The sequence below is a fragment of the Lissotriton vulgaris genome, chromosome 2_2 (assembly GCF_964263255.1).
Source record: "Lissotriton vulgaris chromosome 2_2, aLisVul1.2, whole genome shotgun sequence".
Lineage (NCBI taxonomy): Eukaryota > Metazoa > Chordata > Amphibia > Caudata > Salamandridae > Lissotriton > Lissotriton vulgaris.
This window is the reverse complement of record NC_141688.1, coordinates 53,840,665-53,862,694: the sequence shown is the minus strand read 5'-3', so window position 1 is coordinate 53,862,694 and position 22,030 is coordinate 53,840,665. Positions and strand designations below refer to the sequence as shown.

The window sequence follows — 22,030 nt, the reverse complement described above, 5'->3', positions numbered from 1 at the left end:
CATCAGAAGTCCTGGTTCCTGGGCGGCCGGAAAATAGAGCCATCACGCGAATACAAATACCTGGGAGTCATTTTTGACAGTGATGGTTCATTTGCCCAGCAGCTGCAGGAAAGAAAAAGAAGAGGAGTTCTGATTACCATCACACTGAAAAACTTAGCCAATCAACTCTCAGGGCCAACTTTGACACCTTACTTGAAAGACAATCAGTCTAAGCTAATCCCCTCTATTTCCTACGGAAGCGAGGCACTACGAGGAAGAGACTCCAGGAACCTAGACACTATCCAGGCAAAAGCATATAGAACAATGTTCTCGCTCCCGCCCTACACCTCGCCCGCACAACTAAGGCTGGAGATTGGCTTGCAAAAACAGGACCTCGCCAGACAGGGAGCTTACATCATTTGTTGCCATAAATTCCGTTCTGCCAGAATCGACACACTAAATTCACTGCTGTGGCATGATATACAAAGCAGGGATGCATCTCAGGCACGCTCCTACCTGAAGGCAGCATTGGGGGCTGTCAAAGCATCTGCGATCTGGGATATGCATCTCGGGCACAACCCGTTCAAAAACCTAGTCTGGAAAAGCGTAAGACATCTTTCCTTATTAGAGGACAAGGCGGCCTTTGCAAAAAGAAACCATGCTTGGATGACATTAAACATGTACAAAACACTGACACCACAGGCATACTTCAGCCAGGGCTATTCAAAAACCATCAAACTGAAGTTCTTGAAACACAGACTAGGGGTGCTGCCCAGCAGAGAACACATTCCACCATGGCTCAGAAGCAACAGCCACGAAGCCTGCCCACTTTGCAACCTAGAAAAAGGAGACATACTCCACATGACCTGCCTCTGCGAAGAGCTTCGACAAGCCCGCCAACAGCTCTTAAAGGATCAGTTTAAGCAGATAGGGACTACCACACGAAGGCAAGCGGTGCTTGCCTGCTTGAATCCTGCAAATACCAAACTGAACTGCAGAAACGTTAAGTGCCTGGTTATAATAGAGCAAAGACTGCCAAAAACTGCAAAAATCGACGATCATTAACACAACTAACAAGCAAACAGCTACCAGGTTGATAAAGGGTGCATGCTGCCCTGGCCCCGGCAAATTACTGCTAGATATTTACTTAGGTCTTCCACTGCGTGTTTTTAAAAAAATGCTGATCTTAAATGATCAAACTTTCTATTATATTTTTTAAACTTTTTAATGCAAAATGTTTGTACTGGTTTTAATTAACTATGCATAATAAACTTACCTTACCTTACCTTACCAATGGCCCCTTAAAGAAATTCTACACGATCCAGCTCACCTCATTAGAGCGTGTATACGTATGACCCCATCACCCCACTCTGCTGGAACTCCAGGGGCTCCCGTTGCTGGTCCGTGCCACCTCCCAAACCAGCTGCATCATCTATGAAGCCATGAAGACTGGCACTCCTATGTACCTGTCTGACAAGCCTACTATCTCGGAAGGCACTCCACGCACTCACGGCAAGGACACCTCACACACAGAAGATAAAGAAGTGCAAACAAGGACAATAACAAGGCAAAAGTCCTTCCCCGTCTATGCACCAAGAATCTGGCCCAGTGTCCATGCAGACAGCCCTGTGGCAGGCTAATTTAGGAAACAGTTGAATACGCACCCTTTTAAAGAACACTACAAGTCCACAATCCACCCACGCCTCCTATCACATGTTGCCTCTGTCTTTGAACATGCATAGCTGTCTGCTTCCTTTCGACTAGGTTTGCACCATGTAAACACCATGGGCCTCATTTATGAAAAGTGACACATCGCTGCGTTCAAACAGCGATGCGTCACTTTTCATTGCGTCCTCCTTGCGACACGAATGATGCGTCATGTTTACAGTATGATGCATCATTGCGCAAAGAGTTACAGATAATTCAGTTTTTCTGACGTTTCTATATGGCGCAAAAGTGACACTTTGCTGGAGTGAGTCACAAAAGTTACGCAGCTCCAGCAATGTGCCTTTCACATGGGGCAAGCCCCATGTGAAAGGGCCTGCATCAGTCTTACGCCTGCTGTGAGGCAGGTGGAAGAAATTGACGCATTTGCGCCCTAGAAGTGGCGCTGTGAAATCTTATAGATTTCACTGTGTCACTTCTATGACCTTTTCTTGCATCAGAACGCCCCCCTGCATACATTATACCTGGCTCAGGTATAATGTAGCGCAGGGGTTTACAAAGTGACGCATCTACCTAGATGCGTCACTTTGTAAATATGGTGCAACAAGGCACATTTTTTACGCTGCTAGTGCGTCACAAAAAGTGACGCACCGGGGGCGTAAAAGTGTCGCACGACCTCATAAATGAGGCCCCATATACATAAATAATTAGTGCACTAATCTTTAAAAAAAAAGTTACAATGTAATTAAATATATACTTTTTGGATGGATCTAGACTAAACGTTTCCACCCAGTGCGTCTGATATGACGCATTTGCACTTAACAGAACTTTTAAATATGTACTTATTAACGTAGGGTTATTATTTATGTTATTGTTTTAGGGATTTCCGCACAAGGAAAGTTACTTCTTGCAATAATTCTCCAAGGGGCCTAGAGGACTAATATCCAATTGATGTAATTTCCTGTGGTGTCATGGTGTATGCAAATTACAAGAGCCTCGCGCACCCCTGTCTGCTGGGGCTTGAAAAATCCTAGAACCATTCCTTGTCGGAAATGCTGTTTGGGGGGCCTAGAACTGTAATGACTGGGAGATCCGCAAATCAGGACCGAAGAGATGCAGTGATGGGGCGGGGCTCAGGTAGGCTGAAATGCACGGACGACGTCGTGGGTGTGTTCTGGAACCGGAACCACGTTCAAGGGCTGAGGGGCATTGGCTGTCTGTTAGAGGGGGTTCTTGTTGACATACAGCGGGGAGGCAGGGACGAGTTTTAACTTCAGTATTCTGGTACTAACATTACATTATGGGACTGAAAGGCAACGGCGTGTGTCTAAAACGAAGGAAATAGCACAAGTTCACGCCGAACACGAATGCTGTGCGTGGATAATCTGTTACCAGGGATGCCGTCCTGCTACAGGGCATGGCAGGTGCTGATGGTGCAGGGATGCAATTAAAATATACGGGAGGGAGGGGCTTTAGAGCCGGATGGTAAGGGCTCGTGTAGGACAGGTGTGAGGTGCAGGGGGAGACTGTTGCCAAGGCGCTGCTGGTGAGCGGGATGCACCGAGGCGCTGTCTCCCTCTGGTGTGTCAGTGCGCCCTGCCTGCCTCCGTACGGTACTCTATGGAGGTGAGTCATTGCTCCGGCCGGGTCCGCCCCTCCCCACCTGTACCCCGGCCGCCCCCACCTCTGGGGCGCCGGCGGCGACAGACAATGAGGGCTGGGATCAAAGCCCTGGGCGGCGGCCCGCTCAGCCGGCCCATTGGTCCGCAGCCAGGCCCGGCAGAAGAAGGGATAAAGTTCCGCGGACCCCTCCTCCGCCGCCTGAACTTTGCCTGCTGCCTCCGGTGCACTGTGAGGAGGAGGAGGCGGGAAGGAACGGCAGCCTCGAAGCCGGTGTGGTGAGGCACTGCACCGACGTGCGCTCCGAGGCCCAGGGGGCGCCACTCATACAGCAGGAGAGCATCCTCACACAGGGGTCTGCGGTGCTGGAGCCTGACTTCGGGAGCTGATGCACTTCCCGGTCTGAAGACTCCGGAAAGAGCGAAGTGCGAAATCCAGCACAGGTGCGTGACCGACTCTTTACACTCTTTCGGGATCTTCTCCAGAGGGGGAATCGGGTGGAACAGGCGAGCCCCTCACATCCAGAATACCACCTTATCCCAATTCTGTTTTTACACGAATTCCACTAGAAGTCATTAGTTGAAAAAACAATAGAATGCAACTACCATGATGCATCTTGCTTGACAGTTGACACTTGACAATGCCTCGACTTGTGCTGACCTTGACCCTACTTTAGCAGAAGAGGTGATTGGTTGTAGTCGAGAGACTGGCAGTGCCTCCGCGAGTATCCAATAGGTTTGTGAAGGAACCCCAAGGGGCTCATTCCCTTTGGAGACATTTGATTGGGTCGGGGAAGTTTACGTAAGGTCTGATTTGATGACACAAAGATGCAAGAACTTTCTAGTGCATGGAAAGGTTGATCTTGGGCAGGGAGTGTGCTTTGTACAGTCTAGAACTGTGAATCAGTAGTGCCAGAACCACACAGTGAGACGAGTTAGTGACTTTATGCTGGAATGTAAGACGGCACCAGAGCAAATAATCCGTGTAGAGATAAAGGCTACCAGTAAACAATGTGTTTGCTCATTAAAGGTATCTTCCAAAAATGGTATCGTCCTAGCGGCCTTGCTTGTTATGTTAATTACTTTCGTAAAACACAAACTTTGTGGAATGGCACGGTGAACGTCGGTGCCACGGGGTTATTGAAATTGAATGACTGGGCGTGGGAAGCATACGCAATGCATACATTATTGGTTGACAATGACATTAGGTGAGAGGGGAAATACTAGTGTGCATTTTTGACATACAGTGGTGATATAATAAATTGTGTAATTCCACAGAGATTGCGTGGACTTTAAGCACTGGTGAAAGGTGACTTCATTAGGGACCATCGCCCCGTTGGTTTTTCGAGAAATACTGCTGGATGGGGACACATTTAAGGCCCGCGTTTTATGACCTCTTTAATCAGGAAAATGTGAAAGCGACTGCAGTGCTGCAGCTAACATAAGCACCAGATCTTTGAATATGTGGATGAAGTTAGGGAGGGTGACCCAGTAATGTAGCCCATTGGGTCAAAGCGCCTCCAGCAGAGCATGCACCATCAGGGGCTTACGTTTGTGTCCTGCATAGTTTACTCAGCGCTCCCTCCTCCCACAATTATTTTATAGGCCCTAGAGGCGTACATTCAATCACTCCACCATTTTAAAAGAAAACTAGTGTTTACTTAATATCAGAAACGAAATGCAAGTCGGTGTCATCGCAATGTAAACTCAGGCGCATAAAAGCCGTTGTGTCAGTTTTGTAGTAGCACTCTGGCAGAAAAGACCCAATACATCTTCGCGCCAAGACACCCCCAGGTATACGTGCGCTATATACATTTTAATAACAACATATTAACACATCTATTTCACAGAACATAGTCTGGCTGGGCTGGGAAGGGGGTCAGTCATCTCTTTAGTACTGTGCCGGGCGAGGCACAGAGTTTCTGCTTGTCGTGTTGGTGTGAGGGATTCTTCAGTGGTCACTCGCATGTCTCCTGGGCTGTGGAAAGAGTCCTTCCTCATGGATCTGACCTGCAAACATTCTCAGTGTAGTGTTTTGAGAGCCTGAGCATCGAACTGTTCATGTTTCAATACAGGTGACATAAGCAACATGTTCTTTATGAGAGGAGTATGACCAGGCTGTGTCAGGACAATACAGACCATATTTTAGAACTTTTGTCCCATAGAAGCGTGGTCGTTTCCAAGAAATTACAAGAAAGAGTTTGTCCAAGCGCCCTCTTTCATAGACACAGGACTGTGGATGAGAGGCACATCTGTTAGTGTAGCAGGTGCAGTGACACCGAGGCTCAGGGGTTTGAGCTTGCCCTACTGGGCCAATGACACTCCTTGCTATTCCACTGGGATGGAGATGGTCGGAAGACCCTGAATCTTTGAGAGAGATAGCGTCAGACAGGTCTTTCTGAAATGTTTCAAACCATTGAGTGGATGGGAAGGATAGAGTACATGTGAGCGGCGTGAGTTAAAAAGTGATCAGCCTCGTAGATCTCTGGGTGTTTGCACGTCATTGCAGGAGACCACCAGTAAGGGTACACACGATGCTGAGCAGTGACTTTAAAATGAGTAAGAGTTGTGTTTTACAGCTACAAGCGGCCATTGACCAATGACTTGCAGACCCTCAGACTGCTCTATGAATGTTCCCTCAAGCTTTCAATCTGTTGTGTTCAGTGTCCCTTTGACAGAAAGCTGGATGTTGCATCTGCTGTGTTTTTTTCAGTTCTGAAAGCATTCCCCACATCAACTAGTGCAATTTTTAGGTCTAGTATTACAGTGCAGCTGTGTGCAAGAGCTATGGTTACTAATTCTTTAACATAAACTTAGAGTGGGCTTTGCCTCATCCTTGGGGAGCAACTCTCTCTCACTACATTCTGTCAGCTGTTTGATGTATATTATACTTTAGTTCATCCTGGAAACAAAATGCCTAGGGTCACACATGTCTATGCATCTGGACCCCATGGCAGCTACCAATCTTTTTGCTGTGTAACAAAAAAGGGATTTAATTAACATGTATTGAAGGGAAATTACACAGCTAACAACAACACTTCTAATCGTACTACTCTCCCCTGTAGACAATGCATTGGCATACTTTGACTATAAGTGCAAGCTTGTGCTTTTCTCACATTCTGTTGCTTTTCTGCCTTGCGCTCTCATGCATACATGTTCACTGTTCCCTTTCTCATACAAAATTAATTCATAAATATGTCCATGATTGAGGGACATGCCTACTTTGTGGGTCCGCAACTGTTTAGAAAATTAAATAATATATACACATTGATAACATTTATATAAACAAAGAAGCAAAGTGTAAAAATGGAGGTTACAAACTGTTACTATCCCCAGAAGGATTCCTGGGAGCAGTGCAAGTGCATCAAACCAGATATAGTATGAATGATCAGTAGCCTCAGCTAAATTGTAAAAATTTCCACCTTCCCATTAAAATTCAATTTTTATTGGTTTTAGATTTGTTTGTGAATTTAATAAAATATTTTGCAATTTATGTATGTGTTTGATGAATGCTTGTTTCTGTATTTGGTGTGTATTGCTTTTCAGTTCAAATCATCGAAAATACTTTGGTTGGGGTGCTCAGCTTCCAGATTCAAAAAATAATCCAGTGGGGGTCCCCAGGTTCCAATAGTGATTAAGTAGAGGTCCACAGAAGTCAAAAGAGTAAGAACCACTGGGTTAGACTACAGAAGTATAGAGGCGGACAAGTGAAAAGCTAGTCACGCTCAATAAGATATTGAACATCACTGAGATTTGCAGCCCACGGTGTGCATTAAGGTTGCTCCTTTAGCACCTCCACACAGTCCATCAGCTAGGTACTCTTTCCCTCTTCCTAATTCCACTGGCACATTGGTCTTCTGCAAATTGTGCACAGCACTAAACAGGTCTAAGGGCGAGAGGGGCAGCTTCCAGATTAGCATGGCTCTGATCACTCCACACTGATATGAAATTACCTGTTAATCCTTGCTACTTCCGCCACAATTATGCCAGCGCATGCGCTAAGAAAGTTGCTGTACCTAACCTGATGTACAGCTACTGGAAAGTAAGACAGGAGTGGACTGGACAGGCCGGACTGCATGGTCTTGGATAAGAGTAGACTTTGGATCTTCTTTAGCTCACTGATACCTCGGCTCACGCATCACTTCTGCTGCCAGCAACCACTTCACCTGGAGATTACAAGCAGAGCCCAGGCCTTGCTCAGGGATTATAAGTGTGAGTGACCAGGGTTGCAATTTCTGTTTTTTTTAAACCTTCCTGCAGTGGGGGCATGAAAGGAGGGAACATACACAGCCTCTGTATGTGCCTCCCTGTGTGTAAGTTTGGTTGTCTTTTTTTCTTGTCGGCCCAGCACCCAGTCTCCTTTCTGAATGTTAGGGGGGTCTTTCATTCCGTCGAGCATCAGCATATTCTTTCATTTTTGCTTTCTTGGTCTTGTCTATTTCTGCTAATGCGGGGTGATCATAATGTTGAGTACTTGAGTGCACGAGGGTGTCCATGATGGGTATTCTGGTATGCAGTGTCCTTTCCAGCATCAGGGTGGCTGGATAGTTCTGCCTGTTGTAGGGTTTTCTTCAGTGTAGCAACAAACCTCTTTACCATCCCATTGGCTTGATACCACATGGGGGTGATCTTCCAGTGTCTGAGTGGAGGTGAATTGCGAATTCTCCACAATCATGTCCATTGAATGGAGGGCCATTATTGGTCTTGACTACTTTGGGGACACCCCAATGTAGTATAAGGATAACTCAAGAGACGTCAGGAAATATTTGAAGAGGATTTATTTCTATAAGCAGAAACACCCACGACCAGACGCTCCCGCTCCGCTCCAGGACACCAAACAACTGACTAACGTTGCTGGAATCCAAGAGCAGGGCAGCAGCATCAGAACATGGAACTCTATTCAAGAATATACATGTGTCCTCGCACTGCGCTGCAGCGCGAGGACCAGTGAAACATACATGCAATACATTACATCTTCTCCCTCTTCTCAAAAAAGACAACATTTAATTTTCAGGAAAATAAAAATAAAACTTACACAAAAAAAATGCTTATGATAAAACATAATCATTGAGTCTTGCAGGTAATCTCCTACATTGGACCCCCATTTCTGAAGCAGATTGAGCATTACTATTGATACCTACAGAAGTTGAAGTAGAAGTGGACGGGCCAGACAACAAAGAATGATTGATAAAACCACTTGATGTCGTACTGGTACCAGTTGACACTGGAATTTTTAACCAAAAAGCCCAATCACAGTGTTCAAACTCATCTTTAGACAATTTGAGCAATGAACGTGCCTGAGAGGCAGACAAATGTACCAGAGCCCTCTTATTCCACCAACCTCTACTGCCAAGTAAAGCAGAAGCTTTATTGACCGACGTGACTTGAACTGGAGTGGAAAATTTCGACGACCCTTTAATGACCTTTTTGATTTTTAATTAGGACCCAATCGCCCAATTTCAAATTATGTGAACTAAAACTTTTACCAAAATAATGTCTAGTTTTCATAAGATTCTGCTTCTGCAATACCCTGTCAGTCAAATTTTCATTATCAAGATTTCAACTATTATTAATTTTATGAGTTAACCAATTGGGACAAAACTTGTTATGAACACGTCTATTCCTTAACAATGAGAATAGAGAAGCACCTGTGGTACAATGTGGGGAAATGTTGTAGGACCACAACTTAGTTTCCAGAAAATTCCTAACATCTTGTTGAGAGGAAATGGCTGTTTGAATAGCGTCTTTAACCAATCTGTTGGCTCTCTCCACTAGACTATTAGATGTTGGAGAATAAACAGCCACCTTATAATGAACAACATCATGTTCACTTAAAAATGAAGTACGCTTTTCAGAAGTAAAGTGAGAGCCATTGTCTGTTACAACAATAGAAGGAGAACCTTCAATTAAAAAGAACTTTCTTAGAAATGCAACAGCATTGGTGGAATCAGCTGAGCATCAGAACATGTGATACACCCACTTAGAATGATAATCAATTAATAAAATAAGATACTTCATGTCATGAGAAAGTAAATCATACGGGCAGGAAAAATCTAAAGCAACCTTTTCCCAAGGTTTCTCTGGGAAGGGAACAGGATGAAGAGGGGTATTCACGACTTTCCATTTTTTGTCAGAAAGCAAACACTCATGACAGGAATCAATGAAAAACTTAACTTGAGATTCAATAGATGGGCAACAATAATGGGACTTAATAAGTTGAGACATTTTTGAGATTCCAAGATGACCTTGGTGGGCAAATTGAATAATATCATTTCTGATACTAGAGAGAGGAACAAAAACCTCATGTCCCATTATCAAATTGTTAACCAGGGATAACTCTGAGGCAACCATAGCGAAAGCCTTCAATTCATTAGAAAGCTTTCTACTTTCTGGCCAACCCTTGGTAATGTACTCTGCAACTAATTTCAAATTGTCATCCTTATTATACGCCTCAAACCAAGACTGTTCAGTAAAACGAGGACACAATTTGATTGCATCAATGGCAGCAACCACACATTCAATATCCCCAGCTTCCTCAGCTTCAGAAACATCTTGAAGAGCCATGCATGACAAACGGATGTATGACATTACAACGCATGCTTTTACCATGCATGCCTTTACAACGCGGTTTTTACAACGAAAACCTTTACAACGCATAGCGCTTTGGGGTGCTGGATAGTGAATAGTTTAATTTACTATTTCAACTCCAGTCCCCGTGGACACTAGGGAAGGTGTTGGGTAGTAAATAAAACGTATTCCCTATCTTAGAGCGCCCCCCAGCGCAATGCGTTGTAATGGTTTGCGTTGTAAAAGTTGCGTCGTAAAGGCACTGCGTGGTAAAAGTTGCGTTGTAAAGGATGTTTCCCGTGACAAGCAGTCGGCTCTGAAGTTTTTACCTCCAGAGATATGTTTTATGAAAAAATTGAATTCATGCAACTTAGACAAAAGTCTGACAAGCCTGGAAGAAGCGTTACCAAGACCATCGCCATTGATAAGCTGAGTGAGGGGTTTATGATCAGTAAATAAATCGAACTCACGTCCCCATGTATAGTTCTTAAACTTCTCTATAGCCCACACACAAGCGAGTGACTCGTGTTCTATGGTGCTATAATGTGTTTCTGACACTTTGATATTCCTTGATGAAAAAGCTATTGTATGCTCTTTTCCTGACACCCACTGACCTAAGACAGCTCCTAAACCTGTTAAACTGGCATCTACCATCAAAAAGCATCTAGAGGAGTCGTGAAAAGGATGTAAAGCTGGAGCTTCAACAATCATGTTCTTAACTTGCTCAAAAGAGGCAGCAATATCCTCTGACCACTCAAACTTAGACCCCTTACATAAAAGAGCACGTAGTGGCTCCACTAACTGAGCATACCCTTTGACAAAGCAGGCATAATGCTCTGCCAGACCTAGAAAAGATCGAAGTGCATCTTTGTTCTTGGGTGGTGTGGCATGAGTGATGGCTTTGATGAGAGAAGTTTTTGGTTTGATGCCCTCTGGTGACAAGGTATGACCTAAATATTCTAAAGACTGGGTACCAAACTTGCACTTATCAGCTCTGACTGTCATACCTGATTCGTCAAGCTTACGTAAAACTGAATTTAAATTCAACAAATGTGATTCCCAATCGCCAGAAAAAATCAAAATGTCATCCTGGTAGGCTTGGACTCCGGGCATGTTTTGGAAAAGATTGTCCATAATCTTTTGAAAAACACTCGCCGTGGAGGCCCAGCCAAAAGGAAGTTTTAAATATTTGTAAACTCCAAACGGAGTAACAAATGTGGTAAATTCTTGGCTATCCTTGGTTAGTGGTACCTGGTGGTACGCTGACCGCATATCAATAATGGAGAAATATTTGGCACCCCCCAGATTAGCAAGAAGATCATGAATTTCAGGGAGGGGATGGCAGTCAACTAGGATATTTTTATTTAATGTGCGCAAATCAGCACATAATCTGACCTCGCCATTTTTTTTTCTGACTATAACAATGGGAGAAACCCATTCTGAAGAGTTAGAAGGTGCAATAACACCATTATCACATAAGGATATAAGAACAGACTTGAGTTCATCCTTTGCACTATGGGTACAGGTCGAACCTTATGAACCACTGGATTAGCCTGAGACTTCAGTCTAATTTGATGTTGAAATCCCTTTACAGTACCTGGTTTGTCTGAAAACACATTGGGAAATCTATCTAACATTTGTCTAATATCAGAATTATAATCTATCACTCTGGCTCCCCACCAATCCTTTAAAGGATTATTAGTATACAGACCGCCTGGCCCACCTGAAACCTTTTTTGAAGACTTCGATTCGGTTTTGCTGGGTCTGGCCCTGAAAGCAGAACATTGTATAGTAGCCGGGGATTTCAACTTCCGTATGGATGATCCGTCGGACCCGGACACTATCAAACTATTAGAGGCTACGGCCCCGTTGGGCCTGATCCCCCTACCTTCAGGGGCCTACGCACGACAAGGGACATGCTCTTGACCAGGTCTTCTCGACATCTCCGCTCGAGGTGAAAGAGATTATCCCGGTGCTATGGTCAGACCATCGGCTTGCCAAATTCTTGATTAGAGGCACAGCTAGACCGTCTACTTCTGTGTCCCTGCAGCAGGGATGAGCCCCTAGGGCATACCATCGAGTGACCCCTGCGATGCTGACCCAGGCCGCCCTGGATCACCCTTGCCCCCTCTTAGGCGACCTGGAGAAGGATTTGGAGTCTCTGCAAGCATGGCTTTTAGATAGGCTGAACGATCTTGCCCCAGTGTTGGCCCCCCGCTTAACATCGAAACTGGTTTCGGCTCCCTGGTTCACCGCGGTACTGTCGACTGCGCGGCAGCAGTGTAAGGCAGCCGAAAGAGCCTGGCGTTCACAATACGACTCTGTGGCTAGGCTGACCTATAAGATGGCGGTGAAGGCCTATCACCGGGACATTCGCCTTGGAAAAAAAGCCTACCTTGCAGGGAGGATAGAAGCCGCCTCCAACTCCTGTAAGGAGATTTTCACCATAGTGAGAGAATTCATGGCTCCGCGGTCCAATACATCTGAAGATATGCTCTCTGAATCCTGGGCTTCGGATCTTGCTAACTTTTTCACCAGCAAGATTAAACTTATCCAGGATTCTTTTCCACCGGTGGCGCCCGCGGGGCTCACTAACCCCGAGGATGACCTGCACCCTCTGGCCCCGCTCGGTCCGACGCTGGCTGTGTTCCCACCTATCTCAGCCCCTGCTTCCTTAGTGCTTATGGGCAATCTCAAATCTGGGTCGCCTTTGGACCCTTGCCCGGCCAAATTCTTGGCAAAAATTGCGGAAGTGATAAATCCGCTGGCGAATCCACTTCTGAATCTCTTGTTGAGCCAGGGAGTGGTTCCGCAGGCCTGGAAGCAGGCAATGGTCATCCCGTTGCTCAAGAAGCCTGGTCTCAACCCTAAGGCCCCGGTCAATTATAGGCCCATCTCTCTGTTGCCGGCTCTCACGAAAATTCTGGAGAAGCATGTTCAGACGGTGCTCTCCAATTTTCTGGAAACACACGAGATTCTGCATGCCACCCAATCCGGCTTCCGCCCAAATCTCAGCACAGAGACCGCGCTCCTAGAGGTCTCAGAAACCATTAAAGGGGTTCTGGACACTGGGGGCAAAGCCATGCTGGTGATGTTGGATTTGTCGGCGGCTTTCGACACCGTCCCCCATGACGGCCTTCTCGCAAGACTCTATGAGATTGGCCTACGGGGGACGGTGCTCAGCTGGTTTTCTTCCTTCCTAGCTGGCCGCCGGCAAACGGTCTGGGCCTCCCCAGATTCCGCCGTGATGCCGCCTCTGGGAGTCGGGGTTCCACAGGGCTCTATACTGAGCCCGACCCTTTTTAACATCTTCATGACCCCTTTGGCGGCGCTGGCGGAGTCGTTTGGGGCCCAGATCGTATCCTACGCCGACGACACCCAGCTCCTCTTCTCTTGCAAGAGAGGAGGAGACTTTGATGGAGAGAGTATCCGGGATTGCCTTGGGGCTGTTTTCAAATGGTTCCAACTGAACAGCCTCAAGTGCAATTCCGATAAGTCTGAGGTACTCTTCTTTGGGTGCGCTACGGAGCCAGACTGGCAAGCTTGGTGGCCCATTGAGATGTTCCCTCCGTCTTGCTCATCCCAAACTGCTAAGAACTTGGGGGTCAAGATGGACAAGGGTCTGACGCTGAGATCCCAGATCCTTGGTGTGACAGGCACATGCTTCGGCCTCCTTAAGATGCTGCGGAGGTTTTGACCTCTTCTGTCTGAGGAACATAGGAAGCTGACTGTGCAGGCTCTGATCGGCTCTAGGTTAGATTACTCCAACGTTCTTTACCTGGGCCTGCCAGAGTACCTGCTGCAGCGGCTGCAAGTTGTGCAGAACGCTGCCGCGAGGGCCATTTTCGGCCTGAACAGACGAGCCAGTGCTGCGGGCCTGCTGCAGACTTTACACTGGCTTCCCACCCGCAAACGGATTGCTTTTAAGGCATTAACTTTGGCCTATAAAGCCCTTCATGCGGTGGGAGCGAAGTACCTCCAAAAGAGACTTGCCTTTTATCATCCGGCTCGTTCTCTGAGGTCAGAATCTCTGTTCCTGGCGGCTGTGCCGCGAGCGAAGAGAGCTCGCATTGGAGGCCGCTCCTTTGGACTGCTGGCGCCTCAGTTGTGGAACACATTGCCGCTAACACTCCGGGGAGCCACCAGCCTACTTGCATTTAGGAAAGGCCTCAAAACCTGGCTGTTTACCCAGTAGGCTGTTCTGCTGTTCTCTCTGTCTTTTTTTTTTTCTCAGCATTCCTCCCTCTTTTATTACTGTGTTGTGTTATTTTACTGTAGGTCTCCTTATTTAAAGCGCCGGGACACTCTTTTTGAGTAGCCGTGCGCTATACAAAAATAAATATAACATAACATAACATAACAGAAGCTAGACAAACAGATTTTACAGGGGGAATAGGGATATAATCCTGGGGAAGTTCACCTGCTGCAATTGGATTTTCAGAACCAGGAATAAAATATAAACCCATTTTCGCAAGATCTTGCCATCCAATTAGGTTGCGTCCCTTGACAGCAACATATATTTTTGTAATGATAGACTTTTCCTGACATTCCAATCTGAAATTAAAATATCCTAGCATGTCAATGTCAAACTCACCGAATGCTTTCGGGTTGACGTCAGTTTTGGATAAGCAAATAGAATTATTCCACTTCTCATAAGATACAACATCTGACAAAATGGTTATAGGAGATCCCGAATGCCATTATGGGAATATCAACGTCACCAAACAGAGCAGTACCTAAAGGACCTTTGACTGATTTTGGAGAGAAAATTGAGTTGCATTCAATGGAGACCACCGTGTTTTGGAAATGATCTGCACAGTCTTCTACATACTCAGGATATTCGATACTGTTGACTCTGGTAGGTCTTTTCACAGATCCACAAGAGCCTTGGAAATGACCTAACTTTTTACATAATACGCATCTTCTCCAAAGGGCAGGACAAGTGGGATTACTACCAAGATGTGATTTCGATCCGCATCTGTAACAAACAGTATTAGTTTTCCTAAATATTTTTTAAAAGGCTTGTTAAGTTTCACAATATTAACAGAATTTGAATTTTCAAAAGAAACATTTTGACTAGGAGTGCGAGATTGATCATTCTGCATATCCCTGGATGTAGTAATGGACCTTTCAATTCTCTTTGCGATATCAATAGTTTCTTGAAGTGTTGGTTTTCTACAACTTAATAAGCGTTCTTGAATTTTTTTAGGATGGCAAACAAAAACAAATTGATCTCGAATATAAATATCTGGACATGCTTCAAACTCGCATGTCGAAGCCAAAACTCTCAATTGTGCAATATACTCTTCCACTGACTCATCTTCGCGTTGTCTCCTTCTAAAAAAATTATGTCTCTCAAGCATTTCATTTGATTCCTCACCATAATGTTTTTCAAGATGAGATAAGGCCTCTTTATATTCATTCCAATGATCTGCATCGACTGCTTCTCCAGCACGAGTCGGAAATTTTGGCAGATTCTCAAAAACATTTTGTGCTGCAACACCTAAACAACCATAAAGAATTGCTACTTTCCTTTCTCGGCTAAATTTGACAGCATCAATAGCAACAATGTGATTAGCAAAAGCTTTGACCCAATGACGCCAAGGAATAGTTGGCTTTCCGGGATGTTGTAGAAAAGGAGGAGTTTGAGCAAATTGTTGCGAAGAGGCCATGACTGACAGTAACAATTATGTGGAATGCAATGAAAAATAAGAAAATAATGTAAAAGTATTTCCACAATATTAATGTGAACTATCTTGCAATTACTATATTAGTCCACAACTGAAAAACCATACAACAACTTACATAAACAAGGTGTGCTTGTCACCGTGGAAAGATGCAAGCTGCAGGTGTGCCTGTCACCGTTAAAGAAAACAGAAGGATGCAGGCCAGAAAAGTCTTTTAAAAACAATAGAATGGTGTGCCTGTCACCGAAATAAACATTTGAGGCATCGTACCTTGAAATCAGATGTGTCCCGATTACAGCTGGAGTTGTAGCGTGAGCGCAGAGCTAGCGTTTGAGTGCGTTACCAAGCAACCAAAAACATGGCCGCCTGACCTTTTATGCGCTGACTTAGTAGCGTGGTGAGGCAAGACTTGCGTACTGACGCGGCATTTGGGAGCGTACTGCAAGCGTAGCCAGGATGAGTCACACTAGAACGCTGAAGCCGAAGCTGACGTACATCTCTGTTGCCAGGTTACAGAGGTAAACGTCACGCAATCGGCAAGAGTCACTAAAATGCCAAAATCTCACCAAGGAGAGGAGGAGACTTCATCTGTGAAGAACCAGCTGTTTGAAGAAAGGCAGAACCGGGAAGAGCGCTGAGGATAGAAGAGATGCCGAGGTATTTCATCGGTGGGTGTTTAAAAATGAAATTCTTCACTTTAAATAGAGTTCTTGACCACCTCGTTGCCAATTGTAGTATAGGATAACTCAAGAGACGTCAGGAAATATTTGAAGAGGATTTATTTCCATAAGTAGAAACACCCACGACCAGACGCTCCTGCTCCGCTCCAGGACACCAAACAACTGATTAACGTCGCTGGAATCCAAGAGCAGGGCAGCAGCAACAGAACATGGAACACTATTCAAGAATATACATGTGTCCTCGCACTGCGCTGCAGCACGAGGACCAGTGAAACATACATGCAATACATGACATCCAAGCTGCAAATGTGTAGTCTAGGACTGGTATGATGGTGGTCACTCTTGTAGATGATACTTGTTGCACAATGTGGAATCTTGAGTATTTATTCATTATGATGATGATGTACATTCCGGATTTTAAAGGGCCAAAGAAGTCAATGTCTACTTGTTTCCACACTCTGTCTGGGAGGACAGACATCTGTAATGGGGACATGCTCAGCTCTACGGATCTGGAACTCTCTCCCCCCTGAAATTCACAGTCTCACCTCCACAGTTGCCTTCACAATTGAAGTAAAACGATTCCTTATGTGAAAGTTCTTACCTTAAGGGGGCTCCTATCTTTTGCTTGAAGTTACTTGACTTACTCCCTCATTCAATGTACTTACTGTAATGATGTGTTTGCACCCTTTGTAATTTTTTTTCTGTTTTATGTATTTGACGCCTGCTTAACCTTGACCAACCGTAATTGTGAAGCGCTCTGATATCCCTCAGGATCATGTTCGCACTATATAAAACTTTGCAAATAAATAAATGATTCTTCTCGCCCTTCCAGTTGACATTGAGGGCAGTCACAAAGTGTGGCGTTGACCATTTGTTTGAGTGAGGGGAACCAGACTTGTTCCCGTAGTGCCTTTTTGGTTGCCATTATGCCCCTATGCCCTTCGTGCACCAAGTTGCCGACGATTTGTGGTAGCTGTTGTGGTATGACAATCTATTTGTCTCATAGTAGTAATCCATTGTCACCTATTGTGAGTTTATCTTTGACATGTCGGAAGGACACTCGATCATGTGGATTGACTCCTTTTTAATTTGATGTTTCATTGAGGTGTCTCCAGGAGTTCGTTTGAATGTGATGTATTATGTTTTAAAGCGTAGCATCTTTTGCTGTGGCTTCAGTGATTGCTTCCAGTGGGACGGCCGGTGGTCTTTCTTGATCGATGACAAAGTGGATGTTATCAGCAGCCAGTGAGTGTCTCGTTTGAAGTGAGGTCCTAGGATGTCTTAACATGTAGTCAGGTAGATTTTCCACCTTTCCTGGCTTGTGACCAATGGTGTATGTGTTTTCTTGAAGACAAAAACGCCAGCCCTCCATTCGTGGTGGCATTTTTACTCAGGGGTTTCCGAATATTGTTATGAGAGCTTGATGGTCCGTAATTAGAGTGAAGTGCTTCGGATAGATAAAGATGTGAAGTGCTCACATGGCCAGACATCTGCCAGGCTTTCTTTCTCTGGCTGCGAATATGCTTTTTCAGTGTCAGTCAAACTGCGGCTGGCGTACACTACGATGTGTCATTGGTCACCTTCATTTTCATATCGCGTTAGGATGGCTCTGAGTCCTACAGGCCTGGTGTCGACAGTGATTTAAGTTTTTCTACGAGGGTTGAAGTATGCTGGGTTGATGGCAGATCGTACAGCTGTTTTGATTTTGTTGAAAGCCTGCTCACATTGTGCTGACCATTGAAAGGATTGACCTTGTTTCCTGAGTTCTAGCAAGGGAGAGCTGAAGGTGGCATAATCCTTTATGTATCAGGCACAATAGCTGACCATACCTAGGAAGGACCGTATGTCACTGGCGTCTCGTGGACAGGGAGTGTCAGCTAATGCAGTCACCTTTTCAAGGTCAGAACGCATCCCTTCACTGGAGAATATGTGGCCAAAGAATTTCAAGGTGGATTTGTGAAACTCCTATTTATCTCGATTGAGTGTGAGGTTGGCTTCTAGGAGAGCGAGACACACTTGATCCAGGGCTTTGTCATGTTCCTTGAGGATGTCATCACTGTAGTTGAATGAGATGGGAATGTGATGAATGACTCACCTCACTGCTTCTTGAAATATTTCTGCAGCTGATGAAATGTCAAAGTTGAGGCGTTTGCATCAGAAAAGGCCTCGATGAGTTGAGAATGTGGTTATGTAGCGGGATGTCTCATGAAGCTCAAGCTGATGATAGCCTTTGTTTAAATCCAATGTGGAAAAGAATTTCGCCCCATTCCGCCGAATGCGTTCTCATTCTTTAGTCGTGTTTGGGGCTCTCATGTCTATGCAGAGGCACACTTTGTTATTTTACCCCCGTTTGGGTACGACCACCATTGGGGATACCCAAGAAGTTGGTCCTGTCGACGTCTTGATGATGTCAGCTCATAATAGGTATTGTAACTCTTCCTCTACAGCTTTTTGAAGGTGAAATGTCACTTTCTGGTGACGTTGGGCCATGGGTGTTACCTGTTCGTTGATGTGTAACCGGACTTTAAAATGGGCTTGTTTTCTGAGTCCAGTGAATAGTTTTGGAAATTTGCTGATGTCTGGTGTATCATCTACTTTGTATAGTATGTCTACAAGTTTTAGGCGTTCTGCGGTGGACAAGCTGAGAAGGTAATCAGATGCTTCAGGTTCTTCTATGACTTGGATTTGGGCATATACCGTTCTGTCTTCGTATGTCAAAGATGTGCAAAATTGTCCTTGGCATGTTAGGGGTTCTTTGGACATCCAGGTGTAGACACGCATACCAGCCTTATGCAGTTTGGGTTCACTTTGGGTATTTAGTGACACATATGTAGTTGAGGGATGCTCAAGTGTCCAGTTCAAATTGTGCTGGATGGGTTCTCATTCGAATGTGCAGCCTTGGATATTTCTTTAGTCTGTCGGGGTCAGCAACCATGCACACATATTCATCACTGTCCTGAAAGAAGGAAGGGATGATGACTACCACATGACAAGCGTTTAGATCGGTACGTGAGATGGGATCGTCTGCTGAATCTTGACGAGCTGGTTGAATGTTCTCGCCTGTCACAGACTGCTTTTGCATGCTGACAAGATCAGGCGTTCTTTTGGGGTTGTTCTAATTACTTGCGAGGTTCTCTGCACACCAGTTCAAAGTAGTATTCTTTTCCACAGCAGTGACATTGCTGCCCCATGGCAGGGCAGGGACCTACATGAGGTTTTCTTGACTACAGTGGTAGCATTCTAGTTGTTGTTTTTGGCTGCTTCAGTTCCTGTTGGTGCTGTGAGTCTAGCTTGTGGGTTTGGAAGTTCATCTTTGATCCAACTGATGTCTTTGTTTCATCTGAGACTGAAGTCGGAATGCATGTTTGTGTTTTTTTCAGTTTTTCCTACTTCCATCTTCCTGGCATGTTCTTCGGCCTGATCATTGATTCTTGTCTGTTCTTCAATATTGTCCAGTGAGTAATGTTTCTTCATCAAAACAACGGCATAGTGATTCTGAAGGGCATCTCTCTGATTCTTAGACAGAGGGGGGCATGTTCCGTGGTGAAGTTGTCAAATTTGCAGTATTGAGCTAGACGTTTGAGACCTGTAATGAAGAAGCCCATCTCTAACCTAAATATACTTGCTGTCTCTTTTGAGACCAGCGGCCTCGATGGTGGCGCTTTGAAGCCACTTTTTCCTTTTTAACAATTCTTGAGTTATTTTAAATATGAAGCAAAATCCCACTTTGTAGCATTGAACAGGTGTGATTAAGCAAACTAAATTTTCCCCACAGAGCCGGGCCTCATCCCCTGAGCTGTAGCCAGGTGGAGGGCAGGTAACTTATCCTACATTGGAGGGTAAGTGGATCTCCAGGCAATATCAATTGCAAACTTTGATGATAGAATTTATCACAAGATGTTATTGATTCAAGCATGATTACTCACTGTGTGTGATATATATATAAATATATATATATATATATATATTTTCTTTTCACGAGTGCCGGTAGTAAGGAAGCACTGTCAGCGGGCTGTCCGAGCCGGGAACCGGCAGTCCCCAATTATAAGCTTCACAAATCAGTTCAATACGAATTGATAGCCCGGACACCTTTTCTGTGCAATTATAATAGAGATTTATTGGCAACAACAACGCGTTTCAGCGGTTAAGCCTTGATCACGCTTACCGTCTCGCCACAAACAAAGCCATTTAAATCCACAAATCCAATAAATCTCTATTATAATTGCACAGAAAAGGTGTCCGGGCTATCAATTCGTATTGAACTGATTTGTGTTATATATTCTCTCTTTTTCTATAGATTGTCCCAGTAAATCCTGACACAGCCACACAGGATTACTGGTGTTGTATCTATCTGTTTCTTAAATATATAATTTGAGCACTTGTTCACTACTAGCACCAGCAAATATCATCATCTTAATTGGTCCTGAAGAAAGCCACTGATACACAAAATTGATCATCTAGCTGAAACATGTCGACCGTATTTAGTGAGCAGTTTTAAATCCATACTGCTCCACGCACTGCATTTTTAACCCTGCCAGTGAGAGCTAACTAATAAAGACAGTATTTAGCATCTTCCTAGGCAGTTTTAAGTTCACCATTAGGTCCACCTTTTGTGTGTATATATATATATATATATATCACACACAGTGAGTAATCAATAACATCAGTAATCTACAGAAAAAGAGGTAATATATCAATATTAATTTTTGCGCTGCGCCCTCACCACACTAAACTTTCAAATATGGGATTCTAGCATCCTAGTCACACTAGGAAACATTTTGAAAAACTTCCCTGAGCTCCTCCCTCACAGTGAGGGGGTTGTACCCCTCAGCAGGACCAGGCTTTCCTGCTGGGAGGAGGAACCCATATGATGAAGCATGTCACCTTCGGGTGAGTGAGGGTCCTTAAGGGAGAATTCCCCTTTTAGGCTGTAACTTTCTAACATTAGTTTAAGAGAATATTCTTATGCATATCACACGCAAACTCACGTGCTGAATATATAGACCCGAGGTAGTATAGTGGTTCTGGTGGCACTAGGAGCACCCCGGGTGAGCCGCAGGGGTACAATGCAACAGCGTAGAGAAAGCTCCTTCCCAGGTGGTGGTGTGGGAGAAAAGAGGTCAGCTAGATGTCATGTTGTATGAGTCTTGAAGTAGTTGGACCAGAGCGTGCTGCAGTTGTCCCCAGGAGCATGTATATGCTGCTATAAATGATGGTGCCTGACTCAAAGATGGTCCCTGAGGTCAATGCAAGGTTTCTGGCAAGGCCACCTAACTTAAAAATGGGCGCCTGGGGACACACGCATGCATGAGGCTGCAGGAAGGCAGTGAGAGTCTGGAAGCAGGAACGGCGGGAAGCAGGCTTACCCAGATGCAGCGGTGGGGACCTAGGCAGGCAAAACTCGACCAGGGTGCAGTGGACGCAGCAGTGCAGCCGGTGCAAGGTAGGGCCTTCACTCGCTTCGGTGAACGCATCCGGAAGCAAAAATGCAGATGGTGCTCCTGTCCCGGCCAGATTGGGAGCCGCAGTGAAGGGAGGTTGCTGCTGGAGTGATAGTTGGGTGGTGCACCATGCGGAGCAGTGTGCAGAAGTGCAGTCGTGTAGGGTGGCAGCAGTATGGAAAACGTGGGCGGGTCATGGGGATCCCTTTCGCTTGTCGCCAGTAGTCATGTTGTAAGAAGACATGGACAAAATTTAGGCGGATAATATTCTTTTTCTTTTCGCCATTTCTCCTGCCTTGCCTTCCTACCTCTCTCTTTTACAGTCCTCCTTCCTTTTTTCCTTCTTTGCCCCTCCTCTTCCTTTCTCCTACTTCCTTCAGCCCACCTCCCTC

The 22,030-nt window shown here is 45.1% G+C and overlaps 1 protein-coding gene across 2 annotated transcripts in view; it reads left to right on the top strand.

The window, feature by feature from the left end:
* Positions 1–3,356: 3,356 nt before the first annotated feature.
* The window catches only part of STRA6 (signaling receptor and transporter of retinol STRA6), a 391,743-nt gene continuing 373,069 nt past the window's right edge, over positions 3,357–22,030 (top strand). For both annotated transcript variants that reach the window (XM_086959278.1, XM_086959276.1), the window contains exon 1: positions 3,357–3,707. The gene's annotated coding sequence lies outside the window, so the exon portion shown is untranslated. The remainder of the gene's footprint in view (positions 3,708–22,030) is intronic.